Here is a 13,994-nt window from a genome sequence, read left to right on the forward strand (position 1 = left end):
GGGAAATTCGGGCCCGAATTGCAGCACATTTTGCAGCACACAGCCTGTTCAAGGCAACGGAGAGATACACTAGAGGGCTCATTCTTTTTGGTTTGGAACGCTTCATCTGACATTATTACTAGAAAACTTAAAACGTATACGAATTTTTTTCATAAATCCTGCCTCAATCTCCTTTACACTTAAAACATGAGTCATTACCAGAAAAATAACTTGTTATTTGACCATTTTCACCTGTTTCAAGTAAATTTTCACTTGAAATAAGTAGAAAAATCTGCCAGTGGAACAAGATTTATCTTCTCATTACAAGCAAAAAAATCTTGTTCCATTGGCAGATTTTTCTACTTATTTTAAGTGAAAATCTACTTGAAACAGGTGAAAATTGTTGTTTTTGAGTCTTAAATGTCTTAAATGTAATGAGATTTAAAAAGAAAAAAATGAGACTAAAAATTAGACATTTTAACTAGAAATAAGACAAATATTCTTGTTAAGATTTTGAGTTTTTGCAGTGTATAATAACTAGTGAAATCGATCATGTTGTTCTTATTTGCATTCGTAGTTATTCCATAAATGTATTTAAAAAAACAAACATTTACGTTTAACCCTTGAAGCAAAGGTGTGGCGGCTGCCATACCTTGCCATACCCAATTGACGCCCCTGGAAAGAAGGGATTGGAGATGGGGCAGGGAGAGAACAGACAGACGAATCAGTCGTGTGCTGCAGAACGTGAGAACCGATGACAGGTACACGTTGCAGATTTCTGTTTTGTGACACGCGACCTGTAGCTGGGTTTATTTCTGGTGGCAGCGGGGCAGGAAATGATAGTGATGCGTGGGGTGGGTACAGCGGCTGACAGCCAAAGAATGGCAGAAAGATGAGAGGAAAGGTAAAGGAGAAGGAAATGCCAAACAAATCAAAGTGTTGGGAGGTTTATTGGCATCAAGGTGCAGAGCCGGCGCGGTGACGCCGATGAATGAGAAGAGTGGATTGTAAGGAAGGGTATCATTAGGAAGAATATAAGACAAAAGTGAGGGGGGGGGGGGGGTATTGTCAGTCTGCCAAAAAGAAAATGAAGAAGGAATTCATTTATAAAGACAAGCAACGAGGAGAGCAGATAGGAGAGGAAGGAGATGACGGAAACGCGAAAGCCAGATGCCGGGAGGCAGCCGAGGCTTCCCTGAGCGCTGTGACAGGATTGGTTACAGCGACATCGGTAGCGGGATAGGATTAGCTGCAGGTACATCAGGGGTGACCGCGACCAGAGCCCCGCTGTCAAAACGCTCCGGGGAAGGATTAGTTTTAGCACGAAGAGCCCACACACACGCATTCCTCCCGACAAAAGATGCAGGAAAACTCAGAAATTAAAAAACAACATCCTGCATTTCTCAGGCGTAAAGTTAGAGAGCAATTCATCTCTCTTCTTTTCTCTGAACCAGAGTCCCCCACAGCTAAGTTAAACAGCTCAGTATCTGAGTATTTTAATCAAATAAGTTCAATAAAAGAAATTATGTCAGTGTGCTTTGGCCCATTTTGGGTACTTGTGTCTGGATAATGAAATGAAACTTGGCTCGATTCGTTCAAATGCAGTCCCCGTAGCTAAAATCATCGATTAAGTTTCCAAGCAACCATTTCAAACAATTAAACTCGCTCCATAAATGCAGCTCGGCGCTGTGGGGATGTCACGTCCACTTTTTGAAGATGATGCGGTCCTATTAGCGTCCCCGAACGAGGAGCTTTGGCTCTCGCTGGAGCGGTTCTGTTTTTATCAAACAGCAGAATCCAAACTTGAGTAGATGATCGAGGACAGTCCGAAGATGATCGCTAGCATTCACAATAATGTTGCTTATCGGCACACACTTGACCTCAGCATTAAACTTCCTGTAAGGTACGTAAAAGCAATATTTACCATGACCAACAAAACATCTCCGATTTCTCCTGCGCAAATTGCAACTGGTGAAAACTTTTTAATGATTTAATGGCATTTGCGTGCGCCTGGCACGCGCTGAAATGCATCTGCTTGGCTGAGAATCATAAAGCGCGCAGCAGCTAAAACTGGCAGCGAGCACTGGCTTGGGTTCACATACTCGTTCATCTACTGTACTTTCAGTCAAACGTTGTTACCAGCGAGTGCTTTTTATTTAGAAATAGCTCCTGTTCACCGTCTTTTACGCCACCTGACAGTGCTCGTGTCACATAAAAATGAGGAATCGTCGACCAACCGCAGTCATCGGCGCCGGTGGTATCAAACATCACTCCTCCAGGATTACATTTTCTCTCTTTTTCTTTTTATTACAATAACTCCAACCCCACATAAAAACACACATTCCCCTTCTCTTCTTCATGCTTGTCTGGTGTTAAACAACCCTTCAGCACCCTCCCAGTAGCTCATGCTAGGCTTTACTACGACCGGCTGACTGGCTGACTGCCTAGGGTCACAGCCATCTGCCCACAAAACCTCCTCTTCCTGCACAAATCGCTCAAATGCCTGCTGCTTTTTGCAATTCTCCTTATATGCATTGAGACATATATTTAGCAACACATGCCTGCAAGTGCACTCTGAGGATGCATAGCTACAAGGCATTGCCCCAACACCCTGTTGTGCAATAGTATTTTGCGTTAACAACTCAAATGAGTCATTTTCATTACGTCTCTACCCCCCAGACTCGGGAGGAAGCCTGACATCGTCTCCATCTGGAATAACTGGCAAGACTTTTTTTTTTCCTTTGCAAGAGAATTACCTCTGAACGTCCCGAAGCAGAACCATGTAGGATAGGATTGGCAAAGGAAAAAGCAATGTTTCTCCCATTTTAAGTTTGGGAAACAAAAAAACAAAAACCGAGGGCTGAGAGCTGGGAGCTTTATGTTAGTGTTTTCAGAAAGGCCTTTTTTTATATAAAAAAGAAAATCTAAAATAGGCTTATTACTTCAGCCCTATTTGGTGGAATCTTCCTATTGCATTTTATTGTTCCTGAGGTCTCACTTGCGTAGAGCCAGAAAGGATGAATACAATGGAGGCAACAATGGCCAAACGAGACAGAGAAAGAAATAAAGGAGGAAAAATACAGTCTTTTATGGAGCAAGACAACTTCAGTCTCCACTCCCTGCTGAATCTTCTCGCTGTGAAAGCAACTTCACAGACCAGCCTGTCACATCCTCTGACACGGGTCTATTCCCACAGAGGGTGAGATTTCGCCTTTCAACTAAAACTGTAGCCAATCTAGCAGTTATATCAGTGCGTGTGCCCACCCAGGCTAAAGCTAAGTTCAAAACCCAACGCAGATGCACGCAGGGTTGTATTATTATCATTTCTTTATGTGTGATATTGATAAGTGTTATTTTCTGAGATCCACTTCATTGCAACCCCGGTAACAAGGCTGCTCCTCCTGCATGTGCACTCCCTGAGCTTTGTGTTCTGCGATATCAATACCTATTTCAAGTGTTATCACATGTTCTCTGCTACTCCGTTTCTTTAATTAGCCTCAAGGGTTTATCTGCAAAGTAAGACAAATCCATAATTAGAAACACTCGCTCTGGCTGTTCAGGAGGAGCTCGTCTGCCACTCAAGTGTGGATGGAAACGAGTGTCGGTTTTAAGGCGGCCGCCCTTAAAGGGATTGTGACATGAAAAACACATTTTTCTTGATTTTTTGTGTTTTGTTGGGTGTCTTGACATCAATTACACCCAAAAAACAACGAACTTTTTACATTCAGTGTATTGTGTGCTTTCTGGGATTTTCCGCATAACTATGCAAAAACGGCGCATGTGGTTTGGTGGCGGATCGTTACGTAACGACCCGCTAAGTCACCGCCCCCTCCACCCAGCTCCCTGCCTCCGCTCCTCTCCAGCGCACCATAAAGGCTGATTTATGGTTCCGCGGTACACCGACGCAGAGCCTACGGCCTAGGGTTACGCGGCGACGCGCACCGTACGCTGAACCCACGGCGTAGGCTCTGCGTCGATTTAACGCGGAACCATAAATGAGGCTTAACACGGAGCTGTTTAGAGCGTCTTTTGTTCTAATCACCGGAGGAAAACTGCTAAGAAGACCCGCGGCCACTGACTGGACTTAAGATAAGGGGACACTGCTGCTTGCATGCCTTTATTTTTATGATTGTTTGCTGTGGTTCGCCCTCCTGCTTTTCCGTGCATGCTTCGCCTGTCGCTCCCGGCTTAACTCTCCGACGCCGCTGTGAGCGTTGGAGGAGGTTTGGAGGAGGAGCGGGGCAATGATTGACAGGAAAGGGGGGAAAGGAAGCGTTTTTCACGGCGCAAAAAAAGACTGTCATAAAAAGCCAGGAATAGAGTACTAGAGTGAAGTTTTTCTTGTTACACTCTTTTAGACACATTTGAGGGATGTTGGCCAAGACTTTTAATAGTGTTAAAAGCATGTTAAAAATGATGTCACAATACCTTTAAATCCACACGTTAGGGCTGAACGATTTTGGTAAAAGATCTAATTGCGATTTTTCTTACAGATATTGCGATTTCGATTTCATTCAAGATTTTCTTCAAATCAAGCTTCAGTGCAATATTCACCATGTACAGTAAATTTACAAACATGACAAAATTTACATCATACCTTAAACATGAAATGCCATTAGTCTAATGCAAGAATGAAAACTAAAGTTAAGAATAGATTTCAAATGTATTTATTTACAAGAAACATGCACGTCCCCTCAAAGCGCAGACGGCGAGGATTTCTATTTTTTTTTTTATTCTACCCTCGGACGTAAATGCTGACAGCATCTCAGGATGCTCACCTGCCACTGCCGTTTCCAGGGCAACGCTGTCTCTGTGATCAACATGGGAAAAGTACATTTGAGGAGGCCGCTGATCCGGCGAGAGAGAAAGAGAGACGGCTTAGTTAAACAACGTCAAGGCTTTTTGTTGCCATCGGCTGCACAACTAGACTCAGAGATGTCTGAGAACAATTAACTGGCTGAAACACAAAGATCTAGATCAGGGGTCTGTAACACAAAATGTTGAAAGAGCCATATTGGACCAAAAACACAAAAAACAAATATGTCTGGAGCCGCAAAAAATGAAAAGTCTTGTATAAGCCTTAGAATGAAGGGAAACACATGCTGCATGTATCTATATTAGTTAGAACTGGGGGAAGAATTTTTTTTCATTATGCACTTCAAGAAAAAAGTCAAAATTTTGAGAGAAAAGTCGAAATGTCAAGATTAATGTTGAAGTACAATCTCGAGAAAAAAGTTGAAATGTCGAGAAAAAAAGTCAAAATTTCGACAAAAAAAGTCGAAATGTCGAGATTAAAAGGAAAGGAAAAAGGAAGGAAAAAAAGAGAAAAAAGGAAAAAAAGAAGAAAAAAAATAAGCAAAAAAAAAGGAAAAAAAGAAGAAGAAAAAGAGAACAAAAAGGAAAAAAAGAAGAAAAAAAGGAAAAAAAAAGGTCAAACATTTTTGAAAAAGCTCCAGGAGCCACTAGGGCAGCGCTAAAGAGCCGCATGTGGCTCTGGAGCCGCGGGTTGCCGACCCCTGATCTAGATGCAGAACTGTATCAGGTCCACTTGTGTTTCAGTGGGTTTTTAAAGGGCCGATGCCCAAACTCAGTGAACCCTGCTCTCAGCTCTGCCTTACATGCGCCTGCTCGGTCTAGTGTAATAGCTGCAGAGGACGGGCGCCCAGGCGAAGCTGCCTTCACCCCTCAGCCGTGGCGAGAGCCGAGCCAGACGTTTCTATCGCTGCCCTTCGTTTATCCGTTTGTCTGCAAGTCTGTTCAAAAACTACGAGGCTGAACTTCTACAAAGAACTTTAGTGGACAGGTGGATGCTGAGCCACAGTGAAGTCCATCAAAAAGGAGCAGCGTCGGACTCGGTGGAGCGATGGAAGTTCATAAAGGCAAACTGTTTGGATTCAAAATGATATCAAGACGTCAAAATCTACCGTTTAGGGTCACTGGGTCACTTGCACCAGACACACAAACATTCAGGTCAACTTCAACAGACCTCCAACACTGTTCAGAGGAAAAATACGGTCAGAGATGGTAAATCAAAGACTCTTAAACTTTAGTCTTTTCACATTTAATGATCTTAAATGTCTGTTTTGTTCCCGGTGATCGGTTTTAACGCGGGACGGGCTCCGGAGCCGTTCATCCTTACCCTGCATCGTCTTCATAACCTCCTCCCTCTCCACTCCTCTCCTCACCTCTGCCCTATGTCGATCTCTCGCTCGTTTAAAACACGGACATTCAGCAGACTAACCTGTGGGGTTATGAATAATAACGAGGCCTAAATGATGTGCGAGCCTTGGAGGTGCAGGTGGGGTCTCTGCCGAACATTACAGCTCTTTAAATATAGACTAAACGGGCGCTGAAAGACCGCTAATCTGGGAACCGATCCAAAGTGCTACACAGGTACTGATGCTTCCTCTTAAAAGGAGGAAACCGCGGTGAAGTGACGGGGAGGAAGAGAGACACGACAGGGATGAATAAAAGCGCCAAGGCAGGCAGAAAGAGAGATGTTTTTTTCCTCTTTTTCTTTAAGACGGGATGAAAGAAAAATGGGAACATTAAGGGAAACATCATCAGACCTAACGGATATTCACATGAAGCCGAATACAGCGAATGAGCAAAAGCAGAGCCTGAAGAAGATGAGAGCCGTGTAAAAGTCTAAAAAAGTGAGAACATGCTCCTGAGGGGATTTTGGAAAGCAGCAGCTGCCTACCGGAGGACTTATCGTCTTAATGGCTGCCTACTCCGCCTTTAGCATTAGCACGGCCCTGGGCTTATCCGCAGCCGGGACGGTGAGCGTGACCGACCGAGGGCTTCGGAGGCGGCCGGTGCCGTGCAGGACGGCGAGCTGTTCGCCCGTTTCTCACCAAGACCATCCGGACCCTGCCGGTCGGTAACGATGAGGGATGGAGCTCCTCTGAAGTTTTCCTGGTGCTGTTAACTGTGATGCATCTGCGATCCCATTATGTCAGAGGGTCATTATCACTTCTCATCTCGCCGTTGCAAGTCAAGAAAAGGAAAAAAATATGGGAATATATATCTTTAATGGCTAGGGATGGGAATCGAGAACCGGTTCTTGTTCAGAACTGGTTCACAGTGTGCCAATTCCTTGGAATTGTTTGGAAATTTTGCAAACGATTCCCTTTTCAATTCCAGTGGGCACAAATGACGTCATCACGCACGTCACGTAGCTTACGCACATAGCGTAGTATCTTGCGTAAGCTAGCAGTCAATAGTAAAAATGCCGCCCAAGTGAAAAAAACACTCCAAAGTTTAAGGAGTTAGGGTAAATTGTAATACTTGCCAAGTGAATATTTTTTCAAAGGTGTAAATACTACCAACATGCAAAATTATTTGCAGATCCTCCACCCCATCTGAGAGGGTTTTCTCCACAGCTGGAGACACCGTAAGTCCTGAAAGATCACCTATCCTTCCTGAAAAAGCAGATATGCTTATTTTTTTGCCAAAGAATTGTTAATTCCTTTAGCTGACGGTTGAAAATTTGCAAAATGCAGTTTGATTGGATATGACTTGATTGTATTTGTCACTGGCTGACATAGTTTTATGTCAGCCAGTGCTCAGTTCATATATCCTCTTAAAAAGGAGAATTTTAATTTCTATTAGAAAAATGTTGGACATTCTCATGGAATTGCCACAGAGTAATTTATGTTGTATTTTGTTAATTTGTACAGAATAATATTTATTTTATTATTATTCAAATGTTATATTGGTGATTTTAATCAACCTTTTGTTGTCCTTTTTTCCAAATGAGAATCGATAAAGAACCGAATCATTAAGAAGAATTGAAAATGGAATTGGAATCGTAAAAATCTTATCAATTCCCATCCTTAGTAATGGCTGCTATGGAGACACTGATGTCATCCGATCGTCTTCTATCGGTAGGTACAAACGTAAACACCATCTGCAGGATGCAGACCGAACAGCGGATGCACAAGGACCGGGTCGGCCGGTTGACCGAGACCCTGCAACCTTCTGGAGATAAATGACCCAGAAGACGAGGTACGAGGCTGAACCCCGGCCTGCTCTCATACCTGAGGGAGTTTCAGGAAGGTCTGGCGGTAAACACAGAACATATTTGGCTCATTAAGCCGCGCAGGGCCGCGCCTGGTCATTTAGCTAATGAAGCCCCACACAACGACAGGCGTGCGTCTTCTCGGGAGACCCCCCCCGCCCGCTCCGGCCATTAGCCGCTGATTTACATCAGGTGCAGCAGGACTGGATCCCGCGCTGAGTTACGACTTCAATTACGGCGGCGGGGGGCCACATGAGCGCTTGTGTACACGCGTGGAAACGCCGGTGCGTGGGGGAGGCGGGTGGGCAACACGGAGAATGTCATCGTGTCTGCAGATTGGGCCACATGAGGAAATGAAGCCGAGATTGGATTAGCTCTGACGGAAAAAATGCCCGTCAGAGAAGGACGAGAGGGTTTCCTCTTTCGAGGGAGAAGACGCGGAAGGGAGGAACCTGACCTTGGATGCCGGAAAGAGATGTGATTAATCAAAAGCCTTTCATGAAATTATTTTCTGTTTCAGTGCACCCCTCCGAGTCTCTATTTATCACACGTTATGACCTTCTGTGCTCTCGCATATGTGTGTGTGTGTGTGTGTGCGTGCAACAGCTACACGGGCTGTAAGTGCACTCTGATTTCTCTTTGAATATGCAAAGCATAAATTGCAAGCACTTCTGCTCCAGGTGGGCTCGGGGCGATCCTAAACTACACCCTCCGCAACCAGAAGAACAAGATGCACAAAGATTTAAACGCTCCGTCACAAATGATTAAAAAAAAACAAGAAAAAAAACGACCCACTCCTGTGTGCAGCAGGCGCGGCTGCCAGCTCCTTGTTATTCACACAATAATGACAGTGGTGACGGAGGTATTTGAAGCAAAATGTAAATATAATGGGGAGAATTATGAGGAGGAGGAGGAGGAGGAGGGAAGTACTGTAAGGGAATTATAAAATATTGAAAAAAATTCACAGGAGTGCGAGAGAAGCTGGGGGCGTGTGGACGGGGAACATGCAGCTAAGTGAGAGTGACGGAGGAAGGAAGACATCAGGAACCTTATGGAGAGATTTAGGGTAGCAGAGGGGATAGGCCAGGCCTTGATGGAGACGGGCAGCTCCTGTCCGGGCCCTGATAAGCGGGAATCTCCCGTTATGGCAGCAGAGCAAACACCATCTATACGGGCTCAGTGGCCGCTACATCAGTGGCATGAAAGGACGGTGCCGGCCCATATTAAGCAGGAAGACTGTCGCATACAAGGCAGGAGAAGATAGAAGGATTATACCTCCTAACTCAAAGCAAAACCACAGGAGAGAAAAAAGAGAGAGAGAAAGGCACAGGTTCCTGCGTCGGGGTGTTTGATCATGCGAGGAAACGGCAGTGGAAGACGCGCAGCTGCGAGAGCCGAGATGCTGAGAACCTCTAACTGGGACACCCCGCCCCGTTACGACCATCATCACTCCCCAACTCAGCCAATAACCAGGCGGTCTTAACAGCCCACTCCTTGTGCATTCGCACATGCCCAAATGATGAGAGAAATGTATTGATCTCCCCAAATCATCATTAATCTAAACCGCGGTTCCATTAGGGGGAAATTCTCCGTAATTAGCTTTGTGCGTCGCCAGCGTCGGTGTGTGTTGCCGCGTGTGTAGTTGGCTTTATGAGTGGATGATATTAAATTGTGTAGCAGAGGCTGGGGCTTCCCCTGGTGATCTGCCATGCTGAACATGTGTTTGCCATTATTGCATTCCAGAAAGAGACAAAGAGAAAACTCAATCAGATGAAATCTAATATTTGTGCCGCCGTATGTGAGGCTGGGTGTTCTGCGTTTCTGCCGCGGTACCTCCGTGTGCTGCGGTTGTCTATCGATGCGAGGGGCTAATACTGAATCACGTTCCATCTTAAGATAATTGTACCTATAATCTGGGAGGCAAACCCGAGCGTGGGCGCACCTGCATTGCAGGTTTGAGTAGGAAGATGGAGGTTGGTGCTCCTGCGTGTCAAACGGTTAGACTTGTAGTCAAGACCGCCTAAACCGAGACCAAGACAAGACTAAGACCAGAGAGTATGCCAAAACAAGACCAAGACTAGTTCAGCTCAAGACCAAGACCAAAACAAACCTAGTTATTTCATCATCTTGCGTGAGTTGTAGAACATCATCTCCATCCTGGTTCAGCTAGTTTCCATATGAGCTTGTATTCAACTGCAGCACAATAACAGAGAAGTGGATGATGATGTTGAACTCACTAGAAATTTTCAACATCTATATATGTGTGGCGACTGACCTACCGCTATTTCTACACTATTGGAGGATTGACTCCAGTGGTTTAAGGATTGACACGACTACTAACTAGTCCCAAAGTCATCTAACAATAACCAGCCTCCACCTCAGAAAAGTAATAGTAAATGTTACTGATTTAAATTGGACTTAATTTGGAGATGAAACCTGAATTTTAAATATTAAAGATCACAATTATCAACTTGCATTATTTACCATTATAGTAGCCAAATTACACCGTATATCAGCATCACTGAAATGGTCCTGATGCTTAATCAATCACAACGATATTCAAATATTATTCAAAGGCCAATGATGCCATATATTTATTAAAATAAGGCCATTATAAACACAAAACTGTAATTAAATACAGACACATGCAGATGCACCAAAACATTAAATCAAATGCAAAATACAAATAGTTTACAAAACTGTACATTAACAAGAGGAAGAACTGCTGATCACCAGATTCTGTCACCTTGGTGTGCAACGGCATCTCAGTTATCCGAGTCCGTGACCAAGAAGAGACCAAGACTGCAAAAAAAGTGGTCTCGAAGACCAAGACCGGCCTCGAGAACTACAAGTCTGCAAACGGTTTCCAGCCTTCGGTGGATCATTCAAACCCAGTCGCTGTGCAGGGTTGCCTTCACAATAAGTATAACAGCTTCGAATGGCTGATTGTGCAGACGTGGCAGTGAACCCCTCTGGCGAGACCCTCGGGACGCCAGCGCAGGCATAATGAAATCTGGAAGAGAGACAGGCCTGGGCCGAGGCACAGTTTGAGGAAACATTATGCTGACCGGCTGAGCACTTCTGCGCGGCTTTGGTGCAGCTTTTATCCGCGTCCAGCTTACCCCTCCTGCTGATTTAAGATGCATGGCTCTCGGATCAAGGGGGTGCACATTTCTGATTCTTGTTTTCGCTCCTTGCTTTTGAAGTAGCACAGTGAAAACGAACTGGAAGCCTCATTCTGCGAGATGCTGCTGGTGCAACGGACCAGCGGAGAGCTGATGGCAGCAGTTTGTGCTCTGGTGTTTCTGGGCGTCGGGCGCGAGGTTAAGACCTGTGCATGCATGCAGAGTAAGCACATGGACGCTCTCGGAGGGGCGGCACAAGGGGCAGAGGGGCAGGGGCATCCGTGCAAGAAGTGTGACATGCATGACACCGGTGAGGAAGCTGAAACATACGTTTAAATACCAATCTAGGGTATATAACAAAGTATTGAGATTAACTTTTGAGCAAATACTTATTTTCCACTATAATTTGCAAATACATTCTTTAAAAATCAGACAATGTAATTTTCTGGATTTTATTTTTTTCATTTTGTCTCTCATAGTTGAGATATACCTGTGATTAAAATTAAAGGCCTCTCATCTTTTTAACCCTTGTGTTGTCTTTGGGTCAAAATGACCCAATTCTTCTATCCTTCTTTCCTCCTGCTCTCTCCTTCCTTCCTTCTTCCTTTCCTCTTTTCCTCCTTTTTTACTCTCCTTTACTCCTTTTTCTTCCTACCTCCTTTATTACCTTTTTTGCTTTTCCTTCCTTCTTTCCTTATTTTCTCCATTCCTTCTTCTTCCCTCTGTTCTTTCCTTTTCTCCATTCCTTCCTCCCTCCCTTCTTTCCTTTTATCCCTTCTTTCCTTCCTTTCTCCCTTCCTTCCATCTTTTATCCCTTCTTTTCTCCCTTCCATCTTTTCTCCCTTCCTTACTCCCTTTCCTACTTCCTTCCTTCTTTTCTCCTTTCTCCCTTCCTTCCATCTTTTCTCCCTTCTTTCCTCCCTTCCATCTTTTCTCCCTTCCTTACTCCCTTTCCTACTTCCTTCCTTCATTCTTTTCTCCTTCATCCCTTCCTTCCATTTTTTCTCCCTTCCTTACTCCCTTTCCTACTTCCTTCCTTCTTTCCTTCTTTCTTCCTTACTTCCTTCTTTCCTTCCTTCCATCTTTTCTCCCTTCCTTCATTCCTTCTTTCCTTCCTGCCATCTTTTCTCCATTCCTTCATTCCTTCTTTTCTCCCTTCCCCCTCCCTTAACCCAAAGACAGCACAAGGGTTAAGTGGGAGAACTTGCACAATTGGTGGCCGACTAAACATCTTTTTGCCCCACTGTACATTTAAATACCAATCTAGGTTGATTTAAAGGGTCTCAATTATGCATCAGGTCAAGATGCAACTTGAATGCATCCGCCACATGTTTATCCACGAGAGGCTGGCGTTTCGGGGGTCCAATGAGCAGACAGGGAGCAGGAAGAGACATCCTGCATTCTGACAAATTAATCATGAGTATAAATGAGGGTCTGATTACACAACCAAGAAGAAAAGCGCCGAAGGCATCAGAGCCGAGTTGAGCGTGGCCTCGCCAGCCCACCAGATAAAGGAATTACTCACTCGCCCCTCCCGTGCGAGAGAGTGCCCTCACACACAGAACCATCACACTGTTACGGTTGCTGATCGGATTGCAGGCGGCAACTGATCCCATCACCACGGATACCGCCGGCATTACCAAGGTGGCTCCTCCCTTTGTCATGGAGACGGATGCTGCTGGAGGAGTCCGCTACAAGAATCTGTGTCCGGGAGATTTCTCCGGCTGAGGTTAGGCAACGTAAGCTCCACATGTGGGATGGAGTAAATGAGCATTTCAAGACAATAAGCTGATTTCTATATAAGTCCCGAGGAGCTCAGGGAAGGGGGAGTGTCCGGCGTGAGTGACTCTGGTCACCAGCGAGGCGTCGTCTCTGCACGCACCAGGGTTTACATCCGTTGATGTGTGAATCTGAATCAATACTAGGGCTGGGGATCGATTCAAATGTCAAAAATCAATTCGATTCCGATTCTTAAGATTCAGAATCGATTATCAAGATTTGATTCGATTCGGATACTGATTTGGGTTAGTGTTATTAAAACAGTTTTTTAAGCTGTTGCATGAATTATATGACTGTGTAGTTATGCAACATATGAATACTAGTATTATTTTGAGATTCAACAGCAAGTATTGGCAGCTAATGATGCTGTAAGGACCATTATCTCCCAGAATGCTGATAGAACTGCTTTCAGAAACATCGTGGGGCAGAATTACCAAACAGATCCAGGGCAGCAAACAGAGACGGATGAAATCGGTTTTATTTTTTCCCACATTACGTTTGAATTTTTTCCATTTTTGGTTTATTTCGGTTTTTAATTTTTTAGAATTTGGTTTTTAGCATTTTATGCAAATGTAACCCCAAGACAGTATATAAAGTAATGAAATATGAAATATAGCACCAGTTATTCTCGTGTCCAAAAAAACATTCCTTTTTTAGGCATAAACAAAAAAATACCAAAAGTTGTAATGTAATGGAGAAAAAAAATCGATATTTTGACATACAAATCGATTTTTATGAATTAATAAGAGATCGATTTAGATTCAGAAAATCGATTTTTTCCACACAGGCCCAGCACGGACTGAGGGAGTACCTGCTGCAGCCCATGTGACTGCGTTCCTCTGACTCACTTTCAGAGCATTATTGATCACCACCGCCCGCCTCTGAACCTGCATCTCTGCGTTCCCTCGCCCAAACACGGAGGAGGCCCGCATCGCTCACGGAGACGGATATACCACTGCAGAGCGACGCCTCCCAGAGACGTTACATGAGTGATGGATATTATTACAGAAACACGGAGATCTACATATCATCACACCCACAACTTCCTCATGTTCTCCATACTGAATATTAAAAAAAACAACAAATCG

At 44.4% G+C, this 13,994-nt stretch overlaps 1 protein-coding gene across 1 annotated transcript in view; it reads right to left on the reverse strand.

Moving 5' to 3' along the window:
• Positions 1–13,994, reverse strand: part of igsf3 (immunoglobulin superfamily, member 3) — a 118,855-nt gene that overhangs the window by 18,901 nt on the left and 85,960 nt on the right. The gene's annotated exons all lie outside the window — the stretch shown is intronic.

The sequence above is a fragment of the Cololabis saira genome, chromosome 6 (genome assembly GCF_033807715.1).
Source record: "Cololabis saira isolate AMF1-May2022 chromosome 6, fColSai1.1, whole genome shotgun sequence".
Classification (NCBI taxonomy): domain Eukaryota; kingdom Metazoa; phylum Chordata; class Actinopteri; order Beloniformes; family Belonidae; genus Cololabis; species Cololabis saira.